The sequence below is a fragment of the Alexandromys fortis genome, unplaced genomic scaffold, assembly GCF_014885135.2.
Source record: "Alexandromys fortis isolate MF-2015 unplaced genomic scaffold, M_Fortis_MF-2015_v1.1 scaffold_12, whole genome shotgun sequence".
In the NCBI taxonomy this organism is placed as follows: domain Eukaryota; kingdom Metazoa; phylum Chordata; class Mammalia; order Rodentia; family Cricetidae; genus Alexandromys; species Alexandromys fortis.
The window spans coordinates 15,642,646-15,656,035 of NW_026067937.1; the positions used below are offsets into that span (position 1 = coordinate 15,642,646).

At 51.1% G+C, this 13,390-nt stretch overlaps 1 protein-coding gene across 1 annotated transcript in view; it reads left to right on the plus strand.

Annotated features, from left to right (window-relative positions):
* Cd82 (CD82 molecule) overlaps positions 1–13,390 on the plus strand; it is a 279,488-nt gene that overhangs the window by 153,247 nt on the left and 112,851 nt on the right. The window lies entirely within an intron of this gene.

Consider the following 13,390-nt stretch of genomic DNA (forward strand, 5'->3'; position numbering starts at 1 on the left):
GATTTCTCATGGATTTTGAAGTTTCTAGATTCGGTTTGGCTGGCTGGCCGCTGAGCTCCATGATCTGCTTGTGTCTGCCCCATTCCCCTAGCACCATGGTTACAAATGTCAGGCGCTGTATTCTGCTTTTCATGTGCATTTTGGGGATCTGAACTCCGGTCTTTGTGCTTGTGAAGCAGATATTAACTAAGCCCTCTCCTTGGCTCTAATCATTTCCATATCGATTGTGGGTTGTAATGATAATACCCAGAACATCTTAGGTAAAGAAAATCTTATTAAAATTAAAGAAATTATCTTAAAAACACCTTTAATCCCAGCACCCAGGAGGGAGAGGCAGGCGGATCCCTGAGTTCAAGGTTAACCAGGTCTACAGAGTGAGCTCCACAACATCCAAGGTTACACAGAGAAACTTTGTCTTGAAAAACAAAAACAAAAGCAAAACAAAATAATTATGAAAATAAAAAATTCATTTTAGAAGATTTTTAATGAGGCTACATTTAAGTGACATTTTATCTGTGGCTCAGGAGTCTATCATGGGAATCTCCAGAAGCTTCAGACCTCAGATCTTCAAGTCCCTCCCAAGCTAATGCTAGTATCTGGATGCCTTCCAAGTAGGTGTCTAGGCATTTCTTCCTGGAAAGCGCTGGTTTGTACCCACCTCCATGTGGGATACTTCCAAATTGTCCCCCTCCGTCCTCTTTTTTAGAACAATTTATTTCATTTTATTGCGAAAGGGTCTCATATGGCCCAAACAGGCATCAAACTTGCTATGGAGTTGAGAATGCATTTGAACTTCTGGTCTCTCCTGCTTTGACTTCCAGTGCCGGGAGCCCACACATGCACTGCCATGCTGGTTTATGTAGGGCTTGAGATCATTCCCCGGCCTTCATACATGCTGGACAAGCACTCCACCAACTGAACCATATCCCCATCCCTTCCCCACCCCACCCCATTCCCATAAGCCATATTGCCCCATCCTCTTATTGACTGCACTCCTCAAAGCCTAGGGCTTCCCTCGCTGCTCTGTGTGATGTCTTCAGCTGTCGAATGAATGCTAATCTGATAAAGCAGGAAGGGCCTAGACACTGAAGAGTGCAGGTCGTAGCCTGATGCTAAGAAGGGCCTTTGTCTCCCACCCCCAGACTGTGGCCAGCTGGAAGCCAGGTCACCAGGGGGAGTGGGCAAGAGGAGCCAACAGCAAGAAGGAGGAGGCTTTTCTGAAACACCACAGCCTGAAAGAAACCAAAGAAAGAAGCGAGAAGTGAGAAAACCCTGTAAGCCACCGGACAGCACTGACCACTGTGGACATGCTCAGTGTCCTTGCTGTGCAAGTTACGAGGACCCAAGTCCAAGTGCCTGGCACCCACATAAAAGGCCAGGTGTAAAGAGCAGAGACAGGAGATCACTGGGGCTTATTGGCTGCCAACTTTGATAGACCTGTCCCTAGGGAGTAAGACAGAGGGAGACAGAGCATAACCCCTAGTGACCCTCTGGCCTCTTTGCATGCCTTCAAACAAATGAGTGCACCTGCACTAAATCGCACGCATGTACGCATGCACGCACGCATGCATGCAAACACACACACATACACACATGCGCGTGCACACACACTGACTCTAAGAGATAAATCAGAACGGAGTCCCTCTCCACTGCCCCTCAACCTTCTTATATTAGCTAGTAGCAGAAGGCAGGAAAGAGGCCATAATTGAGGCAGCGCCCTTCCTGGTAAGGACAACATGCCTGACACCTGGGTTTCCCAGGACTTTGGGATCTACCCAAATCCACCCTGGCAAAAGGGACTTTTTTTCTTTAGGAGCCACAGCCCCTTTGACAACCTAGGGTACTGCGACCCCAGTTTACCCCATCTCTTACCCAGCATGCTTAGGGGCCTGAGGTGAACTGGATGGGGTCTGGTGTATAGGTGTGACTTCTTCAGTTTGCTCAGGCTCGGTAGTATATAACTCCCCTTTGATGGAGGCAATAATTCAGAAAAAGATGTTGCTAGTTAGAAAATGAGCGGAGTCAGGCACATTGAGTGGAGAGGAGCCCTGTGACTGCTCCTAAAGGAACCTGACAGAGACAAGGGGAGGAGGAGGTCTCCAGCTCTGCAGAAGGGTGTTCTCTCAGGGACAATCAAGATCTAGTCGCCTACTGCAGTGATTTGACTCTGTCATCCCGGCACTGAGGACACTCAGACAAGCAGGTCGTAAGTTCAAGACCAGCTTGGGCTACACAGCAAGAATCCATTTCAAAAAGTAAACAAACAAACAAATAAGAGAACAAATAAACAAAAGCTTGATAACAAATTGTGTTTGCTCCGTTTCTGTACTGAGCAGGACTCAGCCAAGGCTCTCACAGGTGAGATGTCAGAGCAGACATCTTGGAGCAGGTGGGCTTGGTCAACCTCACAAAATGGGGGCGACACTGATGGTGCGAAGGCAATAGTGCAAGAGCTCGGATCCTTCCACCAACGTTGTAAGGTCGAGCAGCCCAGCCCATCTGGGCCTCACCTTCCTTAGCTGTGAATGAGTGAGCAGGCTGACCTCTTCATTCCATGATGCTCTAGGAGGTGAAGCCTCAGACAAAAATGGGGGAGTTCTGAATAGTGAGAAGTGTTGGAGGATTCCAGAAAGGACTAGAGGAGCTACCAGTGGACAGCTGTGGCCAGCCTTGTTGGGAATGACTTCCCCAAACCAGAAAAGTCACCCAGTTCTTTTGCCCATTCTTGTTCATTCTAGGGCAAGGAAGGCCCTTGGTTTCACTGGGGTCTCAAACAAGTGGCTGTATTGTGTGTTCCCTGTGTGGGGGTGGTGCAGGCCAGAGGCTGGAGTCCTGGGAATCACCCCTTGGAGGGCAGAGGCCGGATCTGGGCTCAGATGGTTCCTGGGGGGGCACCACTGTTTTTTTTTTGTCACTTCCTGGCTTTTCCCAGCATCTTCTCTAAGCAAGAAGACCCCTAGCTCTAGTACAAGGAATATGAGAGGGGTGGGCTGTGGCTTGAAGATGCTTCCCACTGTTTGTCTTCATCCATATTGGTGCTTCAGCCAACCACCTTGTGGTTCTACCCCAGGAAACCACAGGGGCTTTTATTTCTTGATTTGTTCTTCCAGCAGATCCATTTGTAAGTGGCCGTGAAGGCACTCGTGAAGCCCTGACTGAGCGTGTAAACCTGAGGAAACTGTTCCAGTGTTAGATGAGACTCTGTAATGACCTCCTCCCTGGCTCCAGGCTAACCACTTCTCAAACAAGTTCAAGAAGAGGTTTTCCTTAAGTTTTTATTTTACATGTATGTGTGTATCTCTGTGTGAGTGTGCACACTTGTACACAGGTGCCTGTAGAGGTTAGAGGGGGCATCAGAACCCCTGGAGACAGAGTTATGGGTAGCTGTGGGCCTCCCAGTGGGTGTGTGTGGAACTGAACTCCAGTCCTATACAAGAGGAGCAAGAATTCTTAGTAGTTGAGCCTTCTCCCCAGTTCCATAAAAACTTCATGTATGTATGCATGTATGTATGTATGCATGTGTGTATGTGTATGTATGTATGTATGTATGTATGGTCACTTCCATCCTAGACTACCATGCAAGGTCTTCTGCGGCATGGGTACCACGCTCTGCTGTTGACCACTGTAACTCTGACTGCTAGGGCAGGAAGACTCTTAACAAGTGGGGAATCTGCATTGCTTCCAACAGGTTCAAATCTACATGGGCTGTCGATTGGGAACAAGTAGAACACTGTCAGAGCTGGTATCTGCCCATAGGAAACAGGACACACACACACAGGAGAGGTTAACAGTGGACAGAGGAGGGTTTCATGAATAGCTGTCTAGATATGGTCAGTATCAAAGAGTAAGGCAAAAGGCCAGAGAAGCCCAGGGGTGGGCAGGGGCATTAACTGCCTGGGCCTACCGGGACCTAAACATGCAGTGGGGGCTATGGCTTTACTTGTGGCCCCTGGCTGAAGAGCTCAGCTGGGCTGCAGTGCCTGTCCCACTCTCCCTATCCCTTGACCCTACTCTCCTCACAGTATGCCCTGCTGGGCTTCTCGTGGAAACATCAGCACCTCACGTCACAGCTGGAGCAGGGACCATGAGACAGCCACACTGCCGTGGAGTTCCCACCGTGCAGAACGCTTCCCCAGCAACAGCAATTGCCTCTGTATCTTTCGGTTCCCAACGGTCAGAAATCCAGGAAGGGCTCCGCAGGACTAGCATAGGACCTCCATGTAGTGAGCTGGTGTCTGTGTGGGTGTTGCAGAGATCGCTGCTCCTTCTTGAGCTTGCCTAGCATCTTCACAAGGTCTCCATATGAACTAAATCAGGATTCCTTGCGCATGGTGGCCTTGCTGTGGCAGAACACCATATAGAGCTTGGGGCTTGAGTACAAATGTTGGGCGGACCTGCAAGGACAGCTTTACCCCTCTGTCCCCAGAAGTCATAAAATGTTACTTCTTCTATATTCTAACATTTAGCCAGTTATCAAGGTTGCCCAGATTTAAGAGACAGGGTCATAGCTCAGAAGACACATATTCAAAGGTGTCATGGTCACACATGTCTGAGACAGTGTTTAGGAGGAGATGGGACCACAGTGGACGCTCCCATCACTGTGGGAAGAAGGCTCCACTGTCCCCCTCGCAACAGCAGGACAACAGAGGACCAGAGAGGGAAAGTGCCTGGCTTCCCACGCAGCCAAGGCTGTTGCACAGAGCCCATCTCCAAAGACTCCGTGTCCAGTGGTGAAGGAAGCAGGACGGTGGGGACAGAGTTCCACTTTCCCACGCAGGAGCCAAGCGCTCACAGATGGCTTTCCTCATACCATTTGCCTTCCAATTTCGTCCCTGGAAGGAAGAGAGGAGGAAGCATAATTTAGAGAGCAACTCCACGCCCAGTTTTCACTTCCAGGGAACTGGCCAGAGAGATTGCTTCCAGGTGGCCTCTTCCAGGTGCCGCCCAGGCTGGGGCAAGGTCTAGGGCTTCAGGCTGAGCAGCAGGGCAGACACTGGACAGACTGACCTCTCCAGAGTTTAGGGCTATCTGTTTCTTTCTACTATTCCAATTCTAGGGTACTCCGGTCTCAGAGGCCACCTCAGAGCTCTTCCCCTGGGGTTACTTAGAGGCCTCCTATAGGCCCTAAGTAACCCCAGGCTCTCTTAGGCCCGAACCAAAGTCTGTGTCTTGTCTCCTCTTCCTGCACAGGAAACTGGACCAAGGTGAAATGCATGCTAGAGGAGACAACCTGTGTCCATCAACCAAGGACTCCAGAATTTCCGCCCAAGCTCTCTGAGCCCAACTTGGGAAACCCGAAGGCCAAGGGTTGTATAAGAGCTGTTGGGTGAGGATGGGTGGGGGGTGCAGTGGGGCCGATCAACAGAGCTTAGGTAGGCTCCTGGTGGAGCTGATGGAGTCAGGGTGGGAGAGTGAGGGCACAAACAGCGACTATCCCTTGTACTTTGCTGTTCCTGACTCTTGGGTCATCCCCTTGCACTGCTTCCTCCCTTATCTTCTCACAAATCAAGCCTGCCACTTCTAATCACATCTCTGCCTTTCTCCATTGTCTGGGAGGGATGTTCGCTGAGGGTGTGCTGAGACCTTGGGAGATGGGGAAGCAGGGTATGTCCAGGGCGAGCAGCTATATTTATTACGTTTCCCATTGTTGTTCTCAAATGCTAGAGAAAAAAGAACTTGGGGAGGAAGGGCTAGCTTTGGCTCACTATTTAAAGGGATAAAGTCCATCATGATGAGGAAGGTATGATGGCAGGAGCATGAGGTGGCTGGTTACACTATGTCTGCCATCAGGAAGAAAGAGAATAACAAGAAAATAGGCTCTGGCCATCAAATTTCAAGACCTGCCCCCAGTAGCCTCCTAAATGAGGTTCAACCTCCTAAAATTCCCACAGCCTCCCAGACAGTCCCACAGTTGGAACCAAGAGTTCAATCCCATGAGCCACGAGGGACATTTCATACTCAAACCCCAGCAAAGGCAGATCATAGATGGAAGTTTCCATCCCACCATGTCACATAGCTAATCAGTCCCAAAGAAATATACAGAGGCTTATATTAATTATAAACGGTTTGGCCTATTAGCTCAGGCTTATTATTAACTAGCTCTTGCAACTTAAATTAGCCCATATTTTTTGTCTATGTTTAGCCATGTGGCTTGGTATCTTTTCACAGTGAGGCATTCTCATCTTGCTTCCTCTGCATCTGATTAGTGACTAACTCTAGTGGTTGTCCTGTCTATACTTCTGCCTGGCTACTGGCCAAACAGCATTTTATTGAGTGACAAATCTTTACAGTGTACAAGAGCATTTATTCTGCAGTGTTCTGTCCCATTCTGAAGATTCCTGAAGGCAGGATTGTCATTTTTTACTCAGGTAGAGGTAAGAGCCAGTGACTAGCTGCTTTGATTTTCTGGTCTTCAGCTTGAATCCCAATATCTGTTTCTGGGTTTTTATTAATTGTGCTACAGCAGATCCTGCAATTGTGATTCTTCTGTTTGGGGACACTGGCTGACTGTTCTGCTTCAACCCCCAAGGTGATGGGCAGTTCCCAAATGGAGCTAGTTTGCAGACTCAAGTGGAAACCATGTTAGGAATTCAGAGGCCAAAGCCCAGGCCCCTTGCCCGATGTCTTAGTTAGGGTTCTAGTGCCGTGAAGAGACACCATGACCATAGCAACTCTTCCCCATCCCCGTCCCCCAGACTGAGTTTCTCTGTGTAGCTTTGGAGCCTGGCCTGGAACTCACTCTGTAGACCAGACTGGATTCAAACTCTCAGAGATCCACCTGCCTCTGCCTCCTGAGTGCTGGGATTAAAAGCGTGCACCACTGCTGCCCAGTGACCATGGCAACTCTTATAAAGGAACATCTAATTGGGAATGACTTACAGTTTTGGAGGTTTAGTCTATTATCGTCATGAGGGGACATGGTGGCATACAGGCAGATGCAGTGCCTGAGTAGTTGCTGAGAGTCCTACATCTCACAGGCAACCGGAGATTGACTGGGACACTGGGTGGTATCCTGAGCATAGAAAACCTCAAAGCCTGTCCCCACAGTGACATACTTCCCCCAACAAGGCTATACCTCCTAATAGTGCCACTCCCTATGAGATTATGGGAGAAATTTCATTCAAACTGCTACACATGGGCACCCATGTTTGCAGTGGCCCCGAGGTCCCAGCATTCCCAGCATCATGTACCAGGACAAGGCTGAGATGCTCAGGTCAGAGAAGACGGGTTGTCATGGCAACCTGGGTTCCACAGCCATTGTTGTCAGATTTCACCCTTGAGCCTATCCCAAATGTCTTCACTATAACACCCTTATCCGCAGTTTTCTGTCCCCCACCTACCAGTGAGCTGTGAGCCTTTGTCCAGCCTGTGGCTCAGAGTAGCCTGAAGCTTTCAGGGGGGCAGTGAAGAAATATGCTGAGGTGTGGCACTTCTCCACCTGCCATCTGTGCACCCTATTATTCCATGAGGCACGAGCCTGTCCCTTTGCTATGCATGCTGCACCCATGCTCAGGGGACAGAGAGACAGAGGAGAAGGCCATCATCTCCTCTTAGGTTGAAATACTTCAGCTAGTCCTGCATGTGGACAAGGAAGGGGGTTGGCTGGGGGTTCAAGGGACTTGGGCTCTAGTCTTAGCTCTGCAAGAATGGGTCATTCAGGTTTCTTCAGAGTGAGGCGGCTGACAGAGGGTGTCAGCCCTCTCCACAGGTGACAAAGCAAAACTGAGAGAGCAGCTGTGCTCAGGAGCTCATGAAAGTACCGAGGTGTGTGTGTGTGTGTGTGTGGTGTGTGTGTGTGTGTGTGTGTGTGTGTGTGTGTGTGTGTGTGTGGTGGCTTAGATACCCACTGGTGGATAAGGAAGTAGAGACACAAGACCCCACAGAGCTAACAGGTGGCCAAGCCAAGGTGCTTAACTCAGCAAAGCCAGGGAGGAGTCAAGCCCCTTGAAGAGCCAGCCAGTGAGCTGGAGATATATTCTGTCCACCCCATCACCAAAAGAAGGTGGACCTGCATGGAGTCTGGGCTTCTCAGAGCCCACTGTGTCACTGTGACTGCATCTTGCTGTGCCCAGAGCTACGATGTGCCTTCTGACTCTGCCTCTACCTGGCTCAGCACAACTAAATGCACACCCACAGTCTTTTCCTTAGATAGGTTAGCCACAAAAACAGGCTCTCCAGGACTGGGGCCAGCTAGGGGCTCACCAAGATCACCAGTGTTTCCAGGAGGCTGTGCCACTAATTCAGGCCTGGCTTCCTGGTAGCTTGATGTTGCTGCTGCTGCTTGGTATAACATGCTTAAGGTTCCTACATATGTGTGAGGAATTTCAGCGTTTCTTACCTCTCCAAGGCTGAACAATATTCCATCCCCAGAAATGTTCTCAGAATGCATCTCCCCGGTGACTCTGAGTCTATTCAAGCAGACAGTGAAGATGGACAGTCTTACCTGCGGATGCTCTTTTGGTTTGCTTCTGCCTTTGGGATAATGCAAGTAACACTGCAAGACAACAGCCAGCCTGAGTTCTGTCCATTTATAATGGTTGAAATAGCCACAAGCCAGGCCCACATCCAGTGAGAGGCAGGATCTGGCTTTGAATTCGTATCTGTGCTAAGCCCCTTCTCTGATTCTTTGCCTTCCACGTTCTTCTGGAAAGCTGTATAGGTTTCTCGTGCTTGCCTCTAAGATAAGAGTCAGAGCTGGTGTGGGGTAGGACTGCCCAGTACTTAAGATCAAGGACTCTGACTCTAGACTGCCCATGGCCAAAAGTTGGTACCTCTCATTTAGCAGCTTTGGCCTTTGCCAAGTGACTTAGCCTCTTGGTGCTGTGATTGATTAGTGATGTCTGCTATGGGCTTAGATCAGGGCACACTCTGATGCTTGAAGCCATGCCTTACTTCCAGGCTCCTTCCAGATTATTGGTCTTAGAAGCAATGATGTTTCTTCCAGAGCTTCAGGAGAGGCCCCGTTGAGGATGGTCTGTAGCATGACCCACCAGGGCTGTGGTTTCTATCAAGTGGGAGTGAGTGCTGATCCTGGCTTACAGCCTGTTTTCCTAGTGTGGGCCCCGATGGAGATTGGAGTAGCTGGACCCCATCCCACAGTGAGCTCTGTATGTCCTGCAAACTCACTAACCCTTGAGTGTTGCTTCGTGTCCAGGGCCTGCCCACATTTCTAGTGGCTTTCCAGGTTCCCCCGGGGGCTCTTTCCTCAGGATTTTCTTTGGCTATAGGTTCTCTCTGATTATCCTCCTGCCCTCTGGATGGGTTTGTTAAAACGAATCTTTATCTGAGATGCAGGAAGAGGCACCCCTAGATTCTGTCTAGATTCTACACGTGCTGGCCGTGGCGTGGCATATGACACAGAACACATCAGTGTGCTCAGGGCTGACAGAGGAGCAGGTCAGAGATGACAAGCAGGGACCCGTGAGTGGTGATGACACAGACAAAACTGGAATGGCGTGAGGTGGGCAGGGCAGTGGGCAAGCTTATAGAGATCACCTTGAGTAACTGGTGAAGGGGGCTCCAGGAATCCGGATGGGTGACAGTGCAGGGTGTTACATGGCAACAACTGAAGCCGGATACTGGAGATGACCGGATACTGGAGAACAGTGAGAAGAGGCTTGGGACTGACCAGATCTATGGGGCATGCTGGGCCTGCCTCTAGGGGACACTGCACATGCCAGAACCAGGCCCAGGGCGAGTGGGTTTTCTCCACCAGTGGAGAGTGATTTGGAGCGAAGGCCTGTCCCCCTGCCAGCACGCCCGGCTCCTCTGTGTCCCAGGGTGATCTTTCACAGATGCCGAAAAGCTAGGAAGTGTAATTACGGGGAAATTGCACTCCGGCAAACGAGTACAAGCCCAGGGCTGCCAGGCCCCATTCCTCACCTGAACCCTGATTGCGGCCGACAGCCCCACATCTGTATGTGCTTTGCAGAGGGGTGGAGGGGGTGTGGGGACCCCAGTCATTCTGCCCGAGGCTCCCCTCAGTCAGAAGAGACTGAGGCCTGGGGCCAAGAGAGGAAAGGGAGTGGACTCTGGGAAGAGATGGGGGCTGAGGTTGCTCAGCCCTCACTTCCCTCCTTACTGGCAAAGAAACTGAGGCTGGTGACAGTCCAGGGCCACCTGTGAGTTCGCACTCAGGCAGGGTTAGCCCTTCAGTACCCAGTACAGCACCTCTGGGTATGAGCAACAGGGGGCAAATGTCTGCCACACAGTTCCGCGTTCCTCAGTTCCCTCTCCCATCGTCACCTACCTGGCGTGGCACCTCTCTGCCAGAGAAACTCAGAAGCTCCCAGGTGAGGGGCCTCCTGCTCTGGGCTCTGGTCCTGGGTAGTCGCAGAGTGAAAACAGCCCCTTCTTATCTAAACCCTCAGGGACTTACTTCACTGCCTGCTGTAACCTCCCCAGACACATTTCCCCCTAGTGGGCACAGGTCTGATCTCTAAGTCTTCTGACCAGGAACCACCTGGTTCCAGGGCCTCTGCTGGTGTCCAGAGAAGATGCGCACCTCCCCCTTTTCTTAGCATTCAGCGTCCTTCCCTGATAAAAGACCCTGGAAGCAGGAAGCTGGCCTTCATTCCCTCTCAGGTGACAGAAAAGGAAGCCGCAATCCTGGGGATGCTAGAGGAGCCTCAGGTGGGAGGGGAAGGTGGGATGCAAAGAGGCTCCCGGTGGCAGCTAGAAATCCGTTACTGTTGGCATTTTGGAATTTTGGATTCACCCTGTCTCTAGTCCCAAATCTCTACTGTGTTACCCAGTGGCTCTATTCTATTCCAGCCCATTCTGTTCCATTCACTCTCCCAGCTGCAGCTAGAGTCCTTTCCTGAGATCAGGAGAGCTGGTAAACGATGCTGCCCATTCCAAGGACAGGTGGAGAAGGTTGGCAACAGCACTGAGGTAGGACAGGACTGGTTCAGGTACCGCCCTCCTGCCAGGGACCATGTGGCATGGCAAAGTTTGCTAAGAATAAACGGGGACATCAAACAGGCAAACAGAGAAAAGCCAATAGGGAAGCAATGGTGCAGCTGCAGCCAGAGGGAAGGTGTGTCCACAAAGAGAAGCAGCGCCATTTCACGGGCAGTCTGAGGATGGGTAGGGCGTTTCTGGAGAATTCTCAGCTTAGGACTGAGGGCCTGGAGAAGTGAGCAAGAGCAGGTAGCTGAAGCAATGCCTCTCCATGCCAGGCACCAGTGGCAAGCAGCCATGTGCAGCCTGGTGAGGCTGAAGGAGCGTGGCAGAGGGTGCACCTTATCCTCAGTGCAAGCCTGGCTTTTCAGACGAGCTCTCTTTTGACTGCTGGTTGGGAGTGGAAGGTTTCACTGCTCACGCTGAATACCAAGGAGGGATGGGGTGTGTGTGGATGGTCTCAGCCGACCCTCAGTGGTTCCCATAACTCAAGCACACAGCTGAGGAGAAGGGAGTGGATTCCCAGGGTGTGCAGGGTGTAAGAACACAGTGATCTGTCAGCTTTCGTGACACCTGTGATCTAGTTTTCTCTGACAGCCACCACCCAGGGGACATACTGTTATTCCCACTGCCCAGATGGGAACACTGAGGCCAATGATGTTCCTCAAGAGTTCAGTGTCTAAGGGACTTTGTCCCTTCGCCACATCCCCTGTTGGTTCTGTGCCCATCCTGTGCCAGTTTTCCAGGTCAGGTAGTCATGGGGTGGGGATGTGTCCTGCACAGACCTCTTTGGAGGGTTCTTGGTGACTCCCTTTCTTATACAGAAAGGCAAGAGTGTGTCTGGCAGAGCTGGCCTTTCCTTCCACTTTCTTCTACACAAACCCCACGGCTCCCCAAGGCTTACAGCAGGCCCCATCTCCGTCATCGAGCCCCTCTTTAGCCCTTAACTCATGGGTCGATTTTATTGTCGGCTCTCAGAAGCCCCTGAAGGCTGGCTTCTATACCAGCACACATGACAGGCATCATCCCCAAGGATTTGCCCCTCTGCTTCCAGGCCCGCTCCCAGTGTGCCACCAGGACTAAGCTGTATTCCCCATACAGCTCAGTGCCCCTGGGTACCTCTGTGCTCTCTCTGGGAGCACAGACAGAAGGAGGGTGGGGCACTCTGGAACACTAGCTGTTCTCCGAATTTATCTTAGCCTTACATTGCTCTTTGGGAGGCTTTCCTGGAACAAGGCAAAGGTCAAGACTCCTCAGAGCTCCTCTGCACAGGGTCCTAGGACCATCCATGTTCCCCTCAAGCTCATCACTGCTAAAACCCTTCTGCCAACAAGTAGGCCCACCTCAGGTGGGGCACCTCTCCTCAACAGTCATAGTGGAGGTTGACCAATCCTTCCCAGGACCTCCCAGGAAACCTCTCTGCAAAGGCTCTCCAGGTGGACCCAGAGACTGTATCAAAGAAACTCCTGCCTAGAGGATACTTTGTTGTGACTTGGCAGCCATCAGCGGGGCTGGGGATGATATTATTTATCATGGTTATTTACCATGTTGTCACAAAGGGTCCTTTTCATACAGTCTGCATTTCTCCCCATCAATCTCTGAGAGCCTATTGAAACTCATTTACGTTTTGATTTTATGAGGCAGGGTCTTACTATGTAGATACAGTTGATCTGATGCTCACTATGTAGCCCAAGCTAGCCTTACATATGTAGCAATTTTCCTACCTCAGAGTCCGGAGTACTGGGATCATAGACATGAGCCAACATATTTGGTTACAACCCATTTTCTAACCAAGGACACCAAGAAGCATGGGGACGATGTGACACACACTGTCCCTCCAGCAACTGGCCAAGACAGACCTTGCGGCAAAAACCTTGGGCTCGTCCTGCTTGTCCACCTCCCAGGGAAACCCAAGTGGCTGAAGCAGGCCCTTCTGGCTCCTTGTACCCTCTGTGACTGCTCTGCACCCGCCGGATTCCCGAGGTGTCAGGCCTCATTAGAGCAAGCGAGGCAGGCTAGTGTGGAGAGGCAGATGACAGGTATACAGTCTGACCGCGGCTCCCTTCAAATCATCAGCCCGTCTGGGGCGGGAACATGCCTGGAACCGGGCAGCGGCCCCTGGCTTGGCTGCACAGTCTCATGCATATTAAAAACATCTTTGGCACGCCTTTCCCCTTACTGTTCCCGCTCCCTAAAGTTTTCTCCTCTGCCTTACAAAAGCAGACAGAGTTAGTTGGCTGTGTGAGCGCCCCTGCTCCAGAAAGGCCCCCAAGCAATGACTACCCAGAAACTGTGTTTGACTGTCATCTGTGGAGACTATTGTGGCAGAAGACTGTGTCCTGGGGAGTCTGACCAGGACCAGAAGCTTGACTTCAGGCTGCAGCTGCTAGGGAAGGAGGTGTGTGTGTGTGTGTGTGTGTGTGTGTGTGTGTGTGTGTGTGTGTGTGTAGCCTCAGCCTGGTGCAATAAGAACCACTGACATGGTGTG